This window comes from Leopardus geoffroyi, chromosome C3, assembly GCF_018350155.1.
Source record: "Leopardus geoffroyi isolate Oge1 chromosome C3, O.geoffroyi_Oge1_pat1.0, whole genome shotgun sequence".
In the NCBI taxonomy this organism is placed as follows: domain Eukaryota; kingdom Metazoa; phylum Chordata; class Mammalia; order Carnivora; family Felidae; genus Leopardus; species Leopardus geoffroyi.
The window spans coordinates 42,415,953-42,430,404 of record NC_059338.1 but is presented as its reverse complement, the minus strand read 5'-3'; the positions used below and the strand labels follow the sequence as shown (position 1 = coordinate 42,430,404).

Sequence of the window (14,452 nt, the reverse complement as noted above, 5' to 3'; positions counted from 1 at the left end):
CCCCTGGTCCCTTCTCTTCCAGCTGTCGCCGCCTAACTGCACCCCACATCACTCCTTTCTTCTGGGCTGCATGGCCAGCCGCCTCCTGGACATCCCCCCACGGTCACAGCCCTACTTCCAGCGCTGCACAAGCACAGCGTCTCTCCGCACGAACTGAGTACCCCCCATTCAGTAGCCCAAACACCATCCCTTGGAGCCATCATCCTTGACTCACCCTGCCCGAACCCAGGCTGCTGTGAGACCCTGTCTATTCTCTCGTGTCCTTCCTGCCCACTCCTGCCCTACCTTCCACTCCCACTGGGGATACTGAGTCCAAGTCCCAGCCTCTCACTGCACCTAACTTGTTTCTCCCAGAACACCCTTAAGCACAACACGCTAGCTGCCCACACAGGGCCGCTAAAAAGTCATCCTGGGATGCTGCCTGGTATATGTTGCTGCCCATCTCTCAGAAAAACCTTCAGTGTCTCCATTGCCCACAGGACTGTGCATCCCAAGATGCTCCCCCTCCAGCCTCTGACCTCCTCTGCCTTCCTACGTCCTCCTTCCTGCCTTCCTACCTCCCACCACTCAGTGACTCCACCAAATGTCATAAGGCCTCTGGGCTTTTGCTCATGTTGTTCCCCTTCCTGGAATGCCTTCTCTTTCTCTCTATTGGGTGAGTGAAATCCTTCCTTTACAGCAGGATCAAGCTCTACCTTCTCTGGGAAGCCTTCCTCAGAGCCCCAAGCATCAGCGTGCCCCTCCCCAGGCACTGTGGCCGTGGCTGTCAGTGGCACTCCCTCCATCAGGGCACCAGCTGCCTTGAGAGTCTGAGTAGTTTCTCTGTGCACAGTCCTATCTCGACCATGCCTTTCACTGAACTGGACAGCCAGCACCAGTGCTGGGCTGTATAGAACAGAGACTCTCGGGAGCCTGGGTGGCTCAGTCAGTTAAGCATCCAGCTTCGGCTCAGGTCATGATCCCACCTCTCATGAGTTTGAGCCCCGCATGGGGCTCTGTGCTGACAGCTTGGATCCTGGAGCCTGCTTCAGATTCTGTGTCTCCCTCTCTCTCTGGCTGCTTCCCAGCTCATGCTCTGTCTCTGTCTCTCTCTCTCTCTTTCTGTCTCTCTCTCTCTCAAAAATAAACTTAAAAAAAAAAAGAGGCTTTCTATGGGATTGTGCTGATGGTACGTGGCAGGTTCTGGTCAAGAACTTGCTGCCTCCATCCCCCTCGCGGAGACTGGTTTTCAAATGACCAGAGGCCCACTCCTTCCAGTGATGCACGTAATGATGCACGAAATAGGACGCCGTAATGAGAGGAAAGGTGGCTGCTCAGTCCCATCCCCTCCAATCAGAAAGTACCATTTATGCTCAGAGTTCAGCACCGAGCATCACAGGGGGTCCCCAGGAAGGAAAATAAGACAGGTGCCCCCGTCTTTCAGGAAAGGGAGGGAGAAAGATGCCCCCTCCTCTAGGGCTTAGAGCCAAGTTGACTTGGAAGTCCTCAAGGGGCCACACCTCCCCTCAGAGACAGAGGAGGCCACGTCATAAACCCCACTCACCTGATCCAAGTTCCCACCGGCTCATTCCCACCCAAAGGTCCGAGAAGCCTCCCAGGCCTCTGCTGATCTGTCTCAGGAGGCATGGCAGACCTCCCTTTCCGGGTCTCAAATCTGAACATGAGACAGAGTTGATAAGTGGCCACTGACGCAGTGGTTGCTGCAGGTCGCGGTGCTTGTGTGGGTGTTGTGTGGTCGCGCAGATGGTGTGGTTGCGACTGCTGTTGTGTGCTTGTGTGCTTGCTGCAGTTTACCGTAGCGATTGCTGATGTTGGTCATATGGCCCCACAGTGTGGTGGCTGCAATTGTGGTTGCTGGGGAGTCTGCGGTCATCGTGGTTGTGTGGCCGTTGCAGGTATTCTGACTCCTTCATCACAGCCTGAGGAGGAGGCCAGCTGCAGGGAAGGTGGCCTCTTGTCACCTGACACCATCTCAATTCCCGGCACCCGGCTGAGCCCAGGCAAAAGGAAAGGAACAAGCAGAGAAAGGAAATCTTCTCTGGGTGAGCGGATGTTGGAAGCAAGAGCCTCTCCAGCCCCACAGCCCCTCCCTCTTTGGCTGCTGGTGATGCCCCAGCACAGCTATGCAGGCCACTTACCCAGAGCTGGGCGAGGTCCAAGCACTTGAAACCCTGAAGGCTCGCCTCTGCACAGCACCACCTCTGTTCCCAAGGATACTTTCCTGTGCAGAAACATCTGCATCACCAAAAATAGACCTTGCCCCATCCCCCCTGCCCTGAGGTTGTCAAGCAAGCCTGGCCAGACAGTGCTGATAGCCCTCAGGCAAAAATCAAGCAAACTTCTGTCGTAGGGGGCATATGGAAAGACATGTCTCACCTCAGATCACAGTAGAGACCCAAGTAGAGGGCCCAGCCTGATGCCCATCTGATGCCCACCTCTGTGATCTTGGACCCAAACTCAGCATGAGGCAGGGCAGGCTGGTTCAGCCCTCCAATAGGCAAGACCTGGGCATCTCCTTGCTCACCTCCACCCACCACTGTTATGAAGGCCCCATGAGGGATTTGAGTCGTACTGAGGCTATGTGGTTTCCCCAGCATGGCAGGCAGAGACACTCAGTTCTTAGTGCCCGGGATGGAACTTTATATCTGCCTCAGGGAACCTGGGTCCTGTGCGATATATCCCCTCCCCTGAACTCTGCTCCCAATCAGAAATGTAATTGTTTTAAATGTATTAGTAGATAATACTCCACATGGTCCAATAGCCAAATGCACAAAAGGGTATACAGTGAAATACACTATACACTCTCATATCTTTCCCTTAGCCACCAGAGATCGCTTATGAATATGCAAGCAAATATGCACATGCATCCATATAAAGAAACATGGCACGTGGGAAGAGGACAAACCTTGGAGCCAGACTGCCTGAGTTTGAGACCCAGCACTGCCCAATACCAACTGGTACATGACCTTGGGCAGCCTCTCTGTACCCCAGTTACCCCCATCTGCAGAGCACGACACAATCATAGTACCTTCTTCATAGGATGGGGGTGAGCTTAAACAACACATAGGAGGTCTCACTGTAACGGATGTTCTTTTCTTTCCTCTTTTACGGAAACGATATGCACTGCTTTGCACATAACAGTTCTACACCTTATCGTTTTCACTTCCTAGTGGATCTGTAGCTCATTCCCCTGTTAGTACATAAAGAGTTTCCTTGGTCTATTTCAGGGTTGCATAGTATTCCATTGGCTCAGTGCACCATAATTTGTTCAGATGATCCTTCTTGGATGGACATTTTGGTGGTTTCCAATATTTTACTCTTACAAACAATGCTGCAGTGAATAACTTTGTACATACTTTATTTTGTCGAAAAGTGATTAGGATAAATTCCTAGAAGTAGAACATTAGCCAACTGGTATATATGTTTGTGACTTTTTGCCATCCATAAATGTTGCACAGATTCAACATCCCATAAGCAACATATAAGACTTTCTGTTCCCCAGGCCTGTACCAGCAGAATGTATAAATTTTTTTATCTTTGTCAATTTGGTACATGGAAAACAGTAAATGCTATTTCTCTGTAGTTTTATTTTATAATATCTCTTATTACACGTAATATGAAGCATCCTTTTATAAAATCATTTGTTTCCTTTTCTGTGAACTCTCTGTTCGTATCTTTTGCCTATTTTCTTATTATATGGTCATTTTTCTTATTGACTAGTGAAAGGTCTTTATATGTATTATTACGTATCACCATATGTTTCCTGGTTTAGCATTCCTCTGTAGAATTTGCTTGCTGGCTTTCCATACATAATTTTTAATGCAGTAGAAGTTATCCATTTTTTTCCTTATGACTTTTGTATCTTATGTCATACTTTGAAACTTCTTCCCCATTCCAAAAGAGTTATTAGATTACTTCTTTTTTTAATGTTTATTTGTTTTTGAGAGAGAGGGAGTGTGAGTGGGGGAGGGGCAGAGAGAGAGGGAGACACAGAATCTGAAGCGGGCCCCAGGCTCCAAGCTGTCAGCACAGAGACTGATGTGGGGCTCGAACCCACGAACCATGAGATCATGACCTGAGTTGAAGTCGGACACTTAACCGTCTGAGCCACCCAGGCTCAGGCCTAGATTGCTTCATAATCTCCCACAGTTTGTTATTGCACTTGAAAAAATTTAAATCACTGAACTTTCCTGGTATGTTTCCTGATATAAGAAGTGAGGTATAGATCCAACTTAATTTTTTTCCAGATGGCTACTCAGTTGTCTCCACACTATTTATTGAATAATTCATCTTTTTTCCCAATGATTTGAAATGCCACCATTATCATAAACTAAATTCCCAATAGGTTTTGGTCTATTTCTGGATTTCCTATTTTGTTCCAACTGCAAGATGTCCTACACTATTTTAATTACTGTAGCTTTATAATATGCATTATAGCATCTAGGGCTAGTTTCGCATTCACTTTTCACCTTCTTTTTCCATATGAACTACTTGTTTTATTGCGATTTCTTTTAATTTGTAGGTTAACTAAGGCAAAACTAACATTGAATATGTCATTGACTATGATGTTGATTCAGATTGAGGAGAATTATATTTTTTCAGAAAACTATCCAATATATCAGGCTTTACAAACTTAGGGGTTTCCGAAGACCACCCTCAGGTTTGACAGTTTGCTAGAAGGACCCACAGAACTCACTGGAAGCTGTGGTACTCGTCGTTACAGTTCATTACAGTGAAAGGATCAACGCCAGCCAAGGAAAGAGGTGCAAGATGCACCAGGCAGAGTCCAGGAAACTTCTGAGCACTGAGCCTCCAGCCTTCCTGATGGACCCACGGACAGCACTGCTCTCCCCAGCGGGCACATGCAACCATACAGAGTAGTGACAGCTAGGGAAGCTCACCTGAGCGTCCAGAGTTTCTCCTGGAGCTCAACCACAAGATGGGACTGACTGCCCATGGAGCTGACGTTTACAGCAGAGCAGGGATAGAGTGAATAGCATGTAACCCAAAGCTCCTGTCCTGAATCACATTGTTAAACTGTTTCTGTTTTGTGTGGCCTGAGAGCCCCCCCCTCCCCCCCCCATCCCAGTAAAGAAAGACATTCTTATCAGGCAGGACATTCCAAGGTCCTGGAGCTTATCTCCCAGGAGCCAAGGAGAAAGGCCAGAGCTCTCTTTGAGTAACGTCAGGTTTTTTTTACAACACAAGTTTTTAAATGTATTTACATGGAGTTGAGTAATATAGTCTCTAAGGTTTCTTTTAATTCTATTCCTCTGTGGTTGTTATCCCCTTAGCATTTCTTTTTTTGTGGCTATTTCCTTCTTTTCTCTTGACAAAGTTATCTGACAATTTATAATTCTCTTCTTTTTCCTTTTTTATACAGGCTTCAGACCCAGCATGAAGCCCACTGCGGGGCCTGAACTCATAACCCTGAGATCAAGACCTGAGCTGAGATCAAGAGTTGGACACTCAACTGACGGAGTTACCCAGGCACCCCTAGCCGACAATTTATAAATCTTATAAATCTTATAAATCTTATTGCTTTTTAAAAGAATTAGCTTTAGGGCTCCTGGGTGGCTCAGTCAGTTAAGCGACCCGCTCTTGATTTGGTTCAGGTCATGATCTCACAGTCATGACATCGAGCCCTGAGTGGAGCTCCGGGCTGGGCGTGGAGCCTGCTTGGGATTCTCTCCCTCTCCTCTGCCCGTCCCTTACCTGCTCATGCATGTGCATGTGTGTTCTCTCTCTCTCTGGAAAAATAAATAAATAAACTAAAAAAAAAAAAAAAAAAAAAAGAATTACTTTAAATTTAGTTATTAGCCACTTGTTATAATTTATTAATTATAAAACTTTTTTGTTTTATAATTTATTCATTTCTGCTTTAACATTTATTAATTTCTTCCTTCTGCTTTCCTTAGGTTTATTGCCTTTTTTCTAACTACTTCAGTGGGATGCGTATTTCATTTTTCATTCCTGTTTAATTTTTTATTAATTTATTATTAGACTATGTGTATTAGTCAGGGTTCTCCAGAGAAACAGAATCAATAGGATACTGATTTATATCAATATAAAACAAATTTATGGGGCACCTGGGTGGCTCAGTCAGTTAAGCATCTGACTTCCCCTCAGGTCATGATCTCGCGGTATGTGAGTTCGAGCCCCGCATTGGGCTCTGTGCTGATAGCTTGGAGCCTGGAGCCTGCTTCGGATTCTGTGTCTCCCTCTCTCTCTGCCCCTCCCCCATTCATGCTCTGTCTCTCTCCGACTCTCAAAAATAAATAAATATTTTAAAAAATTAAAAAGAAATATATAAAAGAAATTTATTCTAAGGACTTGGCACACGCAATTACAGAGACTGAGAAGTCCCAAGATTGGCAGACAGCAAGCCAGAGCCCCAGGAGCACTGGCGGTGTGAGTTCTAGTACAAGTACAAGTCCAAAGGCAGAAGAGGATGATGTCCCAGCTCAAAGACAGGCAGTCAGAGAGAAAGAATTCTTTCTTCACCTTTTATTCTAGTCAAGCCTTCAACAGATTGGATGGGGCCCACCCATACTGGGGAGAACAATCTGCTTTGCTCAGTTTGCCAATGCATATGTTAATCTCATCCACAAACACCCTACAGAAACACTCAGAATAATGTCTGACAAAATAGCTGGGCCCTATGTGGGCCCTGATCCTATGGCCAGGTCAAGTTGACACAAAGAGTCTCACTATGCATTCTTCTCTGGACACTGCTTTAATTGTATCTTTTATGTTCTCATAAGTTATATCTTCACTATTGATATTTCATATGTAATCATTCCATTTTGATGTCCCTTGTAGCTTACAGCAGGGATGTGGGTTTTTTTATTTTTATTTTTTTAACATTTACTTATTTCTGGGAGAAAGAGACAGAGTATGAACAGGAGAGGGGCAGAGAGAGAGGGAGACACAGAATCGGAAGCAGGTTTCAGCTTGTTAGCTGTGCTGACAGCTCAGAGCCTGAAGCAGGGCTTGAACTCGCCAGCAGAGAGATCATGACCTGAGCTGAAGTCGGACGCTTAACGAACTGAGCCACCCAGGCACCCCTATAGCAGGAATGTTTTGCTACTAAATTTAGACTAAGCCATAAGTACAATGACTTTCCCTTTTGTATAAAGTTGACTGATTCTCACAGGCCAATACAAAGGTGAACCAGGACCTCCTCAGGGCCCAGATGTTGCTTTGAAAGGATTCTCTAAGGGGGTACCTGGATGACTCGGTTAAGTGGCTGACTGTTGGTTTTGGCTCAGGTCATGATCTCATGGTCGTGGGATCGAGCCCCATGTTGGGCTCTGGGCTGAGTGTGGAGCCTGGTTAAGACTCTCTCTCTCTCTCTCTCTCTCTCTCTCTCTTTTCTCCCCCCACCCCCCGCCTCTCTCCCACTCACACATTCCCCCTCTCTCTCAAAAAAAAGTGTAAAAAAAAAAAAAGAGGATTCTCTCAGAACTTGAAAAACCTCATTTAAATATCAATGGAAACATGTATCTTTTTTGCCTAAACAGGTTTCTTAAGAACCAAGGTCAAGAATTTCTCTGTTGAATCTAAAAGGGGAAAACAGAAGCCATCACTTCTCTCTTATCCAAATGATCATAAATAAAAATATTATTAACAAAAATTATAATAACTATCATAATACCACCTAAAATATGTTTCCCGTGTTTTATACATGACCTCTTATTTCATTTTTGCAGGAGTTCTTAGAGATATCATACTCTACATCTTAAAGATGAGAAAACTCAGCCTCAAAGGAGATACATAACTTGCTTAAGATCACACATCCTTTTAAGCGAAGGAGCTAGGATTTCACACTGGTTGTGTCTGATTTAACACTATAGGAAAGCAAACACTACTGAGCCCATCTTTACCCTCTATCTTGTTCACTGACCCCGCCCCCCCTCCATGTGTTCCAGGGCCCCTAGGAGATTAATATACATGCCTTAAAATGCCTACCAAGGCTGAGATGGAGGGAGGTTAGCTTTGGCCCTCTGTAAGTTTGCTCAAAGGTAACGTATCTCTCCCTTTCTTGATACACAGGTGGTGCGGTGAGATCTAATTAAATGTTAGATGTCAATTAGGTGCATGCAAACCCTTTGGTCTCACTACAGTGTCCTTCGGCACATTCCCTCGTTCTATAAAATCTGTAGATTAAGGTCCAGATTTCGCAGAGAATAACTCTGCAGCTGGATCACCATCTGCCTGATTCCCTGGCCCCCCCACCCCCATCAGTAAGTTACCCTGAATAAAAGTCTATATCAACTGTATGGCGTGGCCTCCTTTCGTGTTTTCAGTCTCAAAGTGCCTTCTCAGTTTGGGGAATACTTTGCAGTCCCTCCTCCACCTTCCATGCAAATGCAAATGCAAAAGCCTATGCATTTTCTCAGGATGTCTCTCTTGACTCCCCTCTGCCCCAACTTGTAGCAATAAGATGGTTCTACTTCCTTTGGCAAAACTTATTTTCCAGGCAGAGAGAGGACGTTTGCTATGGTCCACCATCGATTAGGGAGAAGTCCAGCCCGGAATTCTGGAACAGAGACAGGCAGGCCACCAGCCACGGAAGGCCTTTGCCTGCAGAAGCCATATGGAAGAAGAAAATTCTGAGCCAAGCACTAATGAAGAGGAAGGAGAGGGAAATCAGGGCGGGGGCTGGGAGAGTGGGGGTTAGGCACAGCTGCTTCAGGAGGGGGACACTGACCATGGATCTTGCATGTGCTGGACACACCCGTCACTCATGCCAAACCCATCCAGTTCAACTCAGCTGTCTGGCAACTGCCCTTTAATGCAACGAGCAAACAACTTGCTACATTGAAGGTTTCAGTTAGTGTCTTTGGCCAAGTCTCAGCGGGAACGAGCACAGACAACCATGGGGGGGCTGGAGGCCCCAGTAGCAGCAGCCAGAGCCCAGGCTCGGCTCAGAGTGCCAGCCAACTGGGCGCATTATCAGAACCCTGCTGCAAAGAGATAAGGAACGTCCTGATCCAGCCCCTAGAAGAGCAGGACTTTATATAGCAGCCTGTGTAGGCTGCAAGGGAATGTCCTGGCCCCAGGCCTCCCAAGCCCAAGCAGAGAGGGGAGTGGGTGGGTGAAAAGCCAGGAGCTTATAAATAACCTCGTGTGCGCTGATGGGCTCAGTGGCTGTGTCTTACCAAAGCCTGAGATCTTGGGGAGGAGGGGTCACCTACAGATCGTTTTTATCTTCTTTATACTCCTCTGTATTTTCCAAGTTTTCCACAATGAACTCGAGCCCTTCTTTCAGTCAGCAAACATGAACACCATGTTTAAAAAGTGAAAAAGAGAGGCACAAAGGGAATTCCTTGAGCTAGGAATTCTGGTGACCATCCTTCCCCTGCTCATGAGTCCCCAGTCCTGGACCAGTCAGTCCTGTCCCCTCTTGTCTGATCTCTCCCAGAGATGCCCTACAGGTGCTTGCATGGACCCATTTCCCCTCTCCTCCAGGGTTTCTGCATTGCCCTTAACTTCCCCGCCCCCACCAGTTCAAATGTCACTGTTCTTGGCTTTGTTGTCTTTAGATAAGACGCCCCTGTTCCTCATCTCTGCCTGGGTGTAGAAAGGTCACTTAAGTATGTCTGTCCTGCCTGCTTCCTGGCCTCCTAATGCTAGCTTAGTAATGGGGGCAGGGAGGGGGGAAGCCATGATATTCCTGTATAGAGAATGTGCACTTTATGCCTCAGACTCCTTGTCTGTAAAATGGAGGTAATAATAACACCTGCCTCACAGAAATGTTATTAAGAATAAAATAAGAGTGAATGCAAAGTGCTTGACACATTAGAAATGCCCAGGTTGCCTCCTTCTCCACACCCACCCACCCCCTGAAGGACCATACTTACCAAACTTGGCCAACCTGACTTTCATTGTTTCCAAAAATAACTGCTCCCAGGAGGTGTGAGGATTCACCATCTTGACACTGGTAGTGATTCAAAGCAGGAGTTCTAAAAATGCTTCGGGAGGTGGCAGGCTCCTTGGAATAATAGCCTTCAAAGTGCCTCCTTATAAGGCAGCAGCCTCATTTGGATGTGTGAGTCATGGTTGGGCTGCTAGATAAACAGATAAAGGAATAAACATGTTGTTACTTTGTAGTAACGCCTTATGTAGTAGTCTGAGTTCAGCTCATGACCCTGGGGCAATGTTGAGGAGACAAAAGTAGGCAAAATATCAGCCAATCCCTATTTTTTGAGCAGTGCTATGTGCAAAGAGGCATTATGCTAGGATTCGAAAATGAAACATAAACCAGATATGAAAGAGAGGCTGTGAAAGAGAGGCCAGTCTAGCTGAGGAAGTAAAATGCAGATTCAGACAGAATGCTCACTCAGCAAACAGGATACGAGCCTGGCAGGTGATAAGGTAGAGAGTCTGGAAGAGACCTTCCACAGGGTTCTGGAGGTCAGAGCAAGTCTTGTGGAGAAAATGAACATCATTAACAAGTGGGCACCAAGCCTTGTAGTTCCCAACACAATCAGGTTGGTCTGAGAGAAAGGATTTCACACGTTAATGTCAACAAGGCATGGTGCACATCTAAGTACGCCATCTTGTTTGATCCTGATAACAGTATTCTGTGGTGTTATTCCCATTTTACAGAAAAGAAAACAGCAGCTCAGAGAAGCTCGGAGAGGTGAAGTTATGTGCTGAAGGTTACAACAGCAGAGGCAGAATTGGAACTAAGTTCTGCCTGCTCCACAGCCACTGCTCTCACTTCTGTCACCTGGCACCACTGAGACCTCCCTTAAAGCTGTGTCCCAAGACATGGGCTGTCTGTGACCAGCAATGGAGCTGTCATTCCAAGGCTGTGGCCTTCCAACAGAGAGGATGCTGCCCAGAGAGGCTAGCAAATTCTTTGGAGCTATATCAACATTGCATTGCCTGCCAATATCATGAGAGAAGACGGGGTGACTTCTAAAGCCCAGATCAGAATAACTTTGATGACATTTTATAGTTTTAAATATTTAAGCCCTTCCTTCCACATACTAGTATTTTTCCCAATTCAGAAACTCACCCCTTTTATCACCACAACAACCCATAATGAGCCGCATGAACTTTTCAGGAATGACATGGGAATAAGACAGGAACAATCTTCTAAAGGTGATTTTTGCCCCCAGCTTTAAACCATTCGGTCTTGGAGGACTTTTGCGACATAACAAACAGCACCCGCCAGTCAGCAGCGGAAAATTCCTCAGATGCACCTGGGTGCAGCCGATACTATCATCCAAAGGGCCAATATATCATCCATGACCCTTGGTGTTATGCCCAAAGTCAACTGACACCAATATTACACAAAACCTAAGTATCACATTCCTGAAGGCATCAAACAGCAATTATTGAGCGCCGGGCTCATGGTTCTTAAAACCAGTTTGAGGGGCGCCTGGGTGGCGCAGTCGGTTAAGCGTCCGACTTCAGCCAGGTCACGATCTCGCGGTCCGTGAGTTCGAGCCCCGCGTCGGGCTCTGGGCTGATGGCTCAGAGCCTGGAGCCTGTTTCCGATTCTGTGTCTCCCTCTCTCTGCCCCTCCCCCGTTCATGCTCTGTCTCTCTCTGTCCCAAAAAAATAAATAAACGTTGAAAAAAAAAAAAAAATCCAGGACACAGAAAAAAAAAAAAAAAAAAAAAAAAAACCAGTTTGAAATTACAATCCAGTAATTCTCACATTTATATATAGTCTATATAACTATGTCCTAATCATGAAAGAAGATGGGAGAGCCCTTTAAAAGAATGGTGTTATGGACTGTTACATTTCCCACCACCACCACCAAAATCCATATATTGAAATCCTAACCCCCAAGATGAATATATTTGGAGATACAGACTTTCAGGAATTAATTAAGGTTAAGTGAAGTCATAAGGGTGGGGCCCTGATTCCACAGAACTGGGGTCCAATAAGAAAAGGAAGAGCTCCTGGTGACCTTTCTGTCTGTCTGCCTGTGCACAGAAAACAGGCCATGTCCGGAGGACCCAGCAAGAAGATGGCTGTCTGCAAGCCGGGAAGAGAGGCCTTACCAGAAACCAAGCCCAATGACTCCAGAGCTGTGAGAAAATGCATTTCTGTTGTTACGCTCCCCAGTATTTTGTTATGGCGGCCCAAGCTAATGCAAACAGGAACTCAGGCTGTAAGGGAGCCATAAAACCAATACCCAGGGAATCAGGGCAGGGGACAGGGGACAGGTCATGGAAGCGACTTCCTCTCTTTTGCTGGGAGCACAGTGTTGGAGAGAGTGTGAAACAAATACCATTCCTCTTCCATGAATTTAGTAATACTAAACCTGGTCCAGGAAGTGTGACTTAGGTACACAGTAAGAGTGGCTTCCGAACCCTGCCTCCAGGATGAGTCACTGTGGAGCCTGCTCCACAAAGCCGAGTGCCCAGCGGAAAGTTGATGATAACCTATACTCTCTGGAGGCAGACAGATTCTGAGAGTCAGGGAGAAACTGAGCCAGGTACCCATAGTGCCTTTTCCCAAGCACATTAAATTATTAAACCACTAGGGAGAAGAGAGGAAGGGACAGAGAGAAGCCAAGAGTATTATCCTAATCAAACTCCCTCTGTATGGAAACATGAAGAGAGGGGAAAGAACGTTCCTCTCAACACTCATCCTAGTTCCGTTCCAGGCAAACACATACCCCTCTTCAAGGCTCTCCAATACAGTACAATGTGTGTCCAGCTTTCAAATAAACAATAAGATTCACAACTTGCAAAGAAACTCCCCTTATTACACACATACACACACACATACTTAAGCAATCCTAGGACACATCCCACATGGAAGGTGGAAATGTCCAGTTGCAGAAACTGGGTGAGCTAATTTGTGGCCCTAGTTCAGAAGGGCACAATAAACATGTGTTGAACATGGCTTGCACCCTTACAGCAGTCTCTTCCTCTTTTGCTGGAAGATGGGACCATTCGTTCATTTTTTTTTTTTAACTCAACAGATATTTGCTAAATGTTTATTATGTGTCAAGCATTGTGCTAGGCTGATTGATCCGGAAAACAAGAAGCCAAGAGATATTGGCAAACAGCAGCCCTAAACCAGCTATTTGCCCAGGACACCTGTGCCATAGTCCTTGTCTCCTCCCCAGCCCTCAACCTCCTTACCCAAACACCAAGTACTGACATTCTATTCTTAATGTATCAAAACCCCTTTACTTTTTTCCATCCTCTCTGTTCTTCCTGGGTCTAGGCCATCATGTTCTCTTTCTTGGATTTCTGCAGCAACCACTTAATTGGTTTTCCTGTTTTCAGACTTAACTCTCATCCAATCTAACCGCCACACCACAGTGCACAGTAAGAAATTTGGCGTCACCTAAAGATCTACCCTTTGTCTGGGTTCCTAGGAGGAAATCCCTAAACTTGCAATTTTCACAGCAAGAGGAGTGTCTTTGTTATTCAATGTTGGGCCCTCATTTATGTTCATGAGATGAGTCAGAGTGGGGCTGGCTGAGTCTGAAAGACCAACCAAGTGATTGTGGGTGGGGCTTTGGGCCATGTGACAGCCTGACCTTCAGGGAGGGGAAGTAGCCTGGAGCTTAAGTTCAACCATGTAAGTTATTATGCAATCAACCATGACTAGGTAATGAAGCCTCAATAAAAACTCTAGGGGCGCCTGGGTGGCTCAGTTGGTTAAGTCGTTTAAGCGTCTGACTCTTGGATTTCAGCTCAGGTCATGATCCTACAGTCATTAGGGCTCATTCATAGGATCGAGTCCCACGCTGGGCTCCACCCTGACAGTGCTCCCTTACTAAAGCTTGCATGAACTAACGTGGTTGGCAATACTTGTGCCTATTCATGTAGAGATGCTGGGAAGTAATGCATCCTGAGGGCCTAGAAGCTTCATGTTTGGAACCCTCCTGATTCCAATTAATTATATCCTTGACTAAGTCCAATTTATATCTGTTTATTATAATAAAAGTGTACTCCTAAGTATAACACTTTCCTAAATATCAGATTATCAACTGTGAGGGTAGTCATGAGAACCCTTGAATTTGCAGCCAGATGCTATGAAGAAAAGGTGATCCTGGGGACCCTGAACCTGGGGCTGGTGTCTGAAGTGAGGGCAGACTTGTGGGGACTGTGCCCTTAACCTCAAGTTGACTAACTCACTGCACACAGCCAGAGGGGTTTTCTAAAATGGGACTATGATCACATCACATACCTGCCTAAAACCTTTGAGGGATGTCTCCTTTTCTCTAGGATGAAGTCCGATGCCAAAATACGGGTCCCAAGACCTCTGATGATTCTGGCCCTACATAGCTCCTCAGTCTCATATCCCTCATATCCCCCATTCCCCTGCAAATTTGGTATTCCAGCCACACTGAGCCACTTGCCACTCCCTAAGCCTTCCATGCTCTCTCATTTTTTCAGATCTTAGAACATGTGGCCCCTCATCCTATAATATTCTCTCCTTTCTGCCTTTCTGCCACACCCTTCTC

General features: G+C 46.1%; 1 long non-coding RNA gene across 36 annotated transcripts in view; it reads right to left on the bottom strand.

Annotated features, from left to right (window-relative positions):
- LOC123584917 overlaps positions 1-14,452 on the bottom strand; it is a 139,641-nt gene that overhangs the window by 118,084 nt on the left and 7,105 nt on the right. For 31 of the 36 annotated variants that reach the window (XR_006705750.1, XR_006705747.1, XR_006705757.1 and 28 more), the window contains exons 3-4: positions 2,139-2,221; positions 1,544-1,990 (exon numbers count right to left, since the gene is read on the bottom strand). The exons of 1 other annotated variant lie outside the window; for it this stretch is intronic. This is a non-coding gene — a long non-coding RNA (uncharacterized LOC123584917). Of the gene's footprint in view, positions 1-1,543; positions 1,991-2,138; positions 2,222-9,880; positions 10,074-14,452 lie in introns of all 36 variants that reach the window. 4 more of the 36 variants (XR_006705767.1, XR_006705775.1, XR_006705748.1 and 1 more) reach the window with 3 other exon arrangements.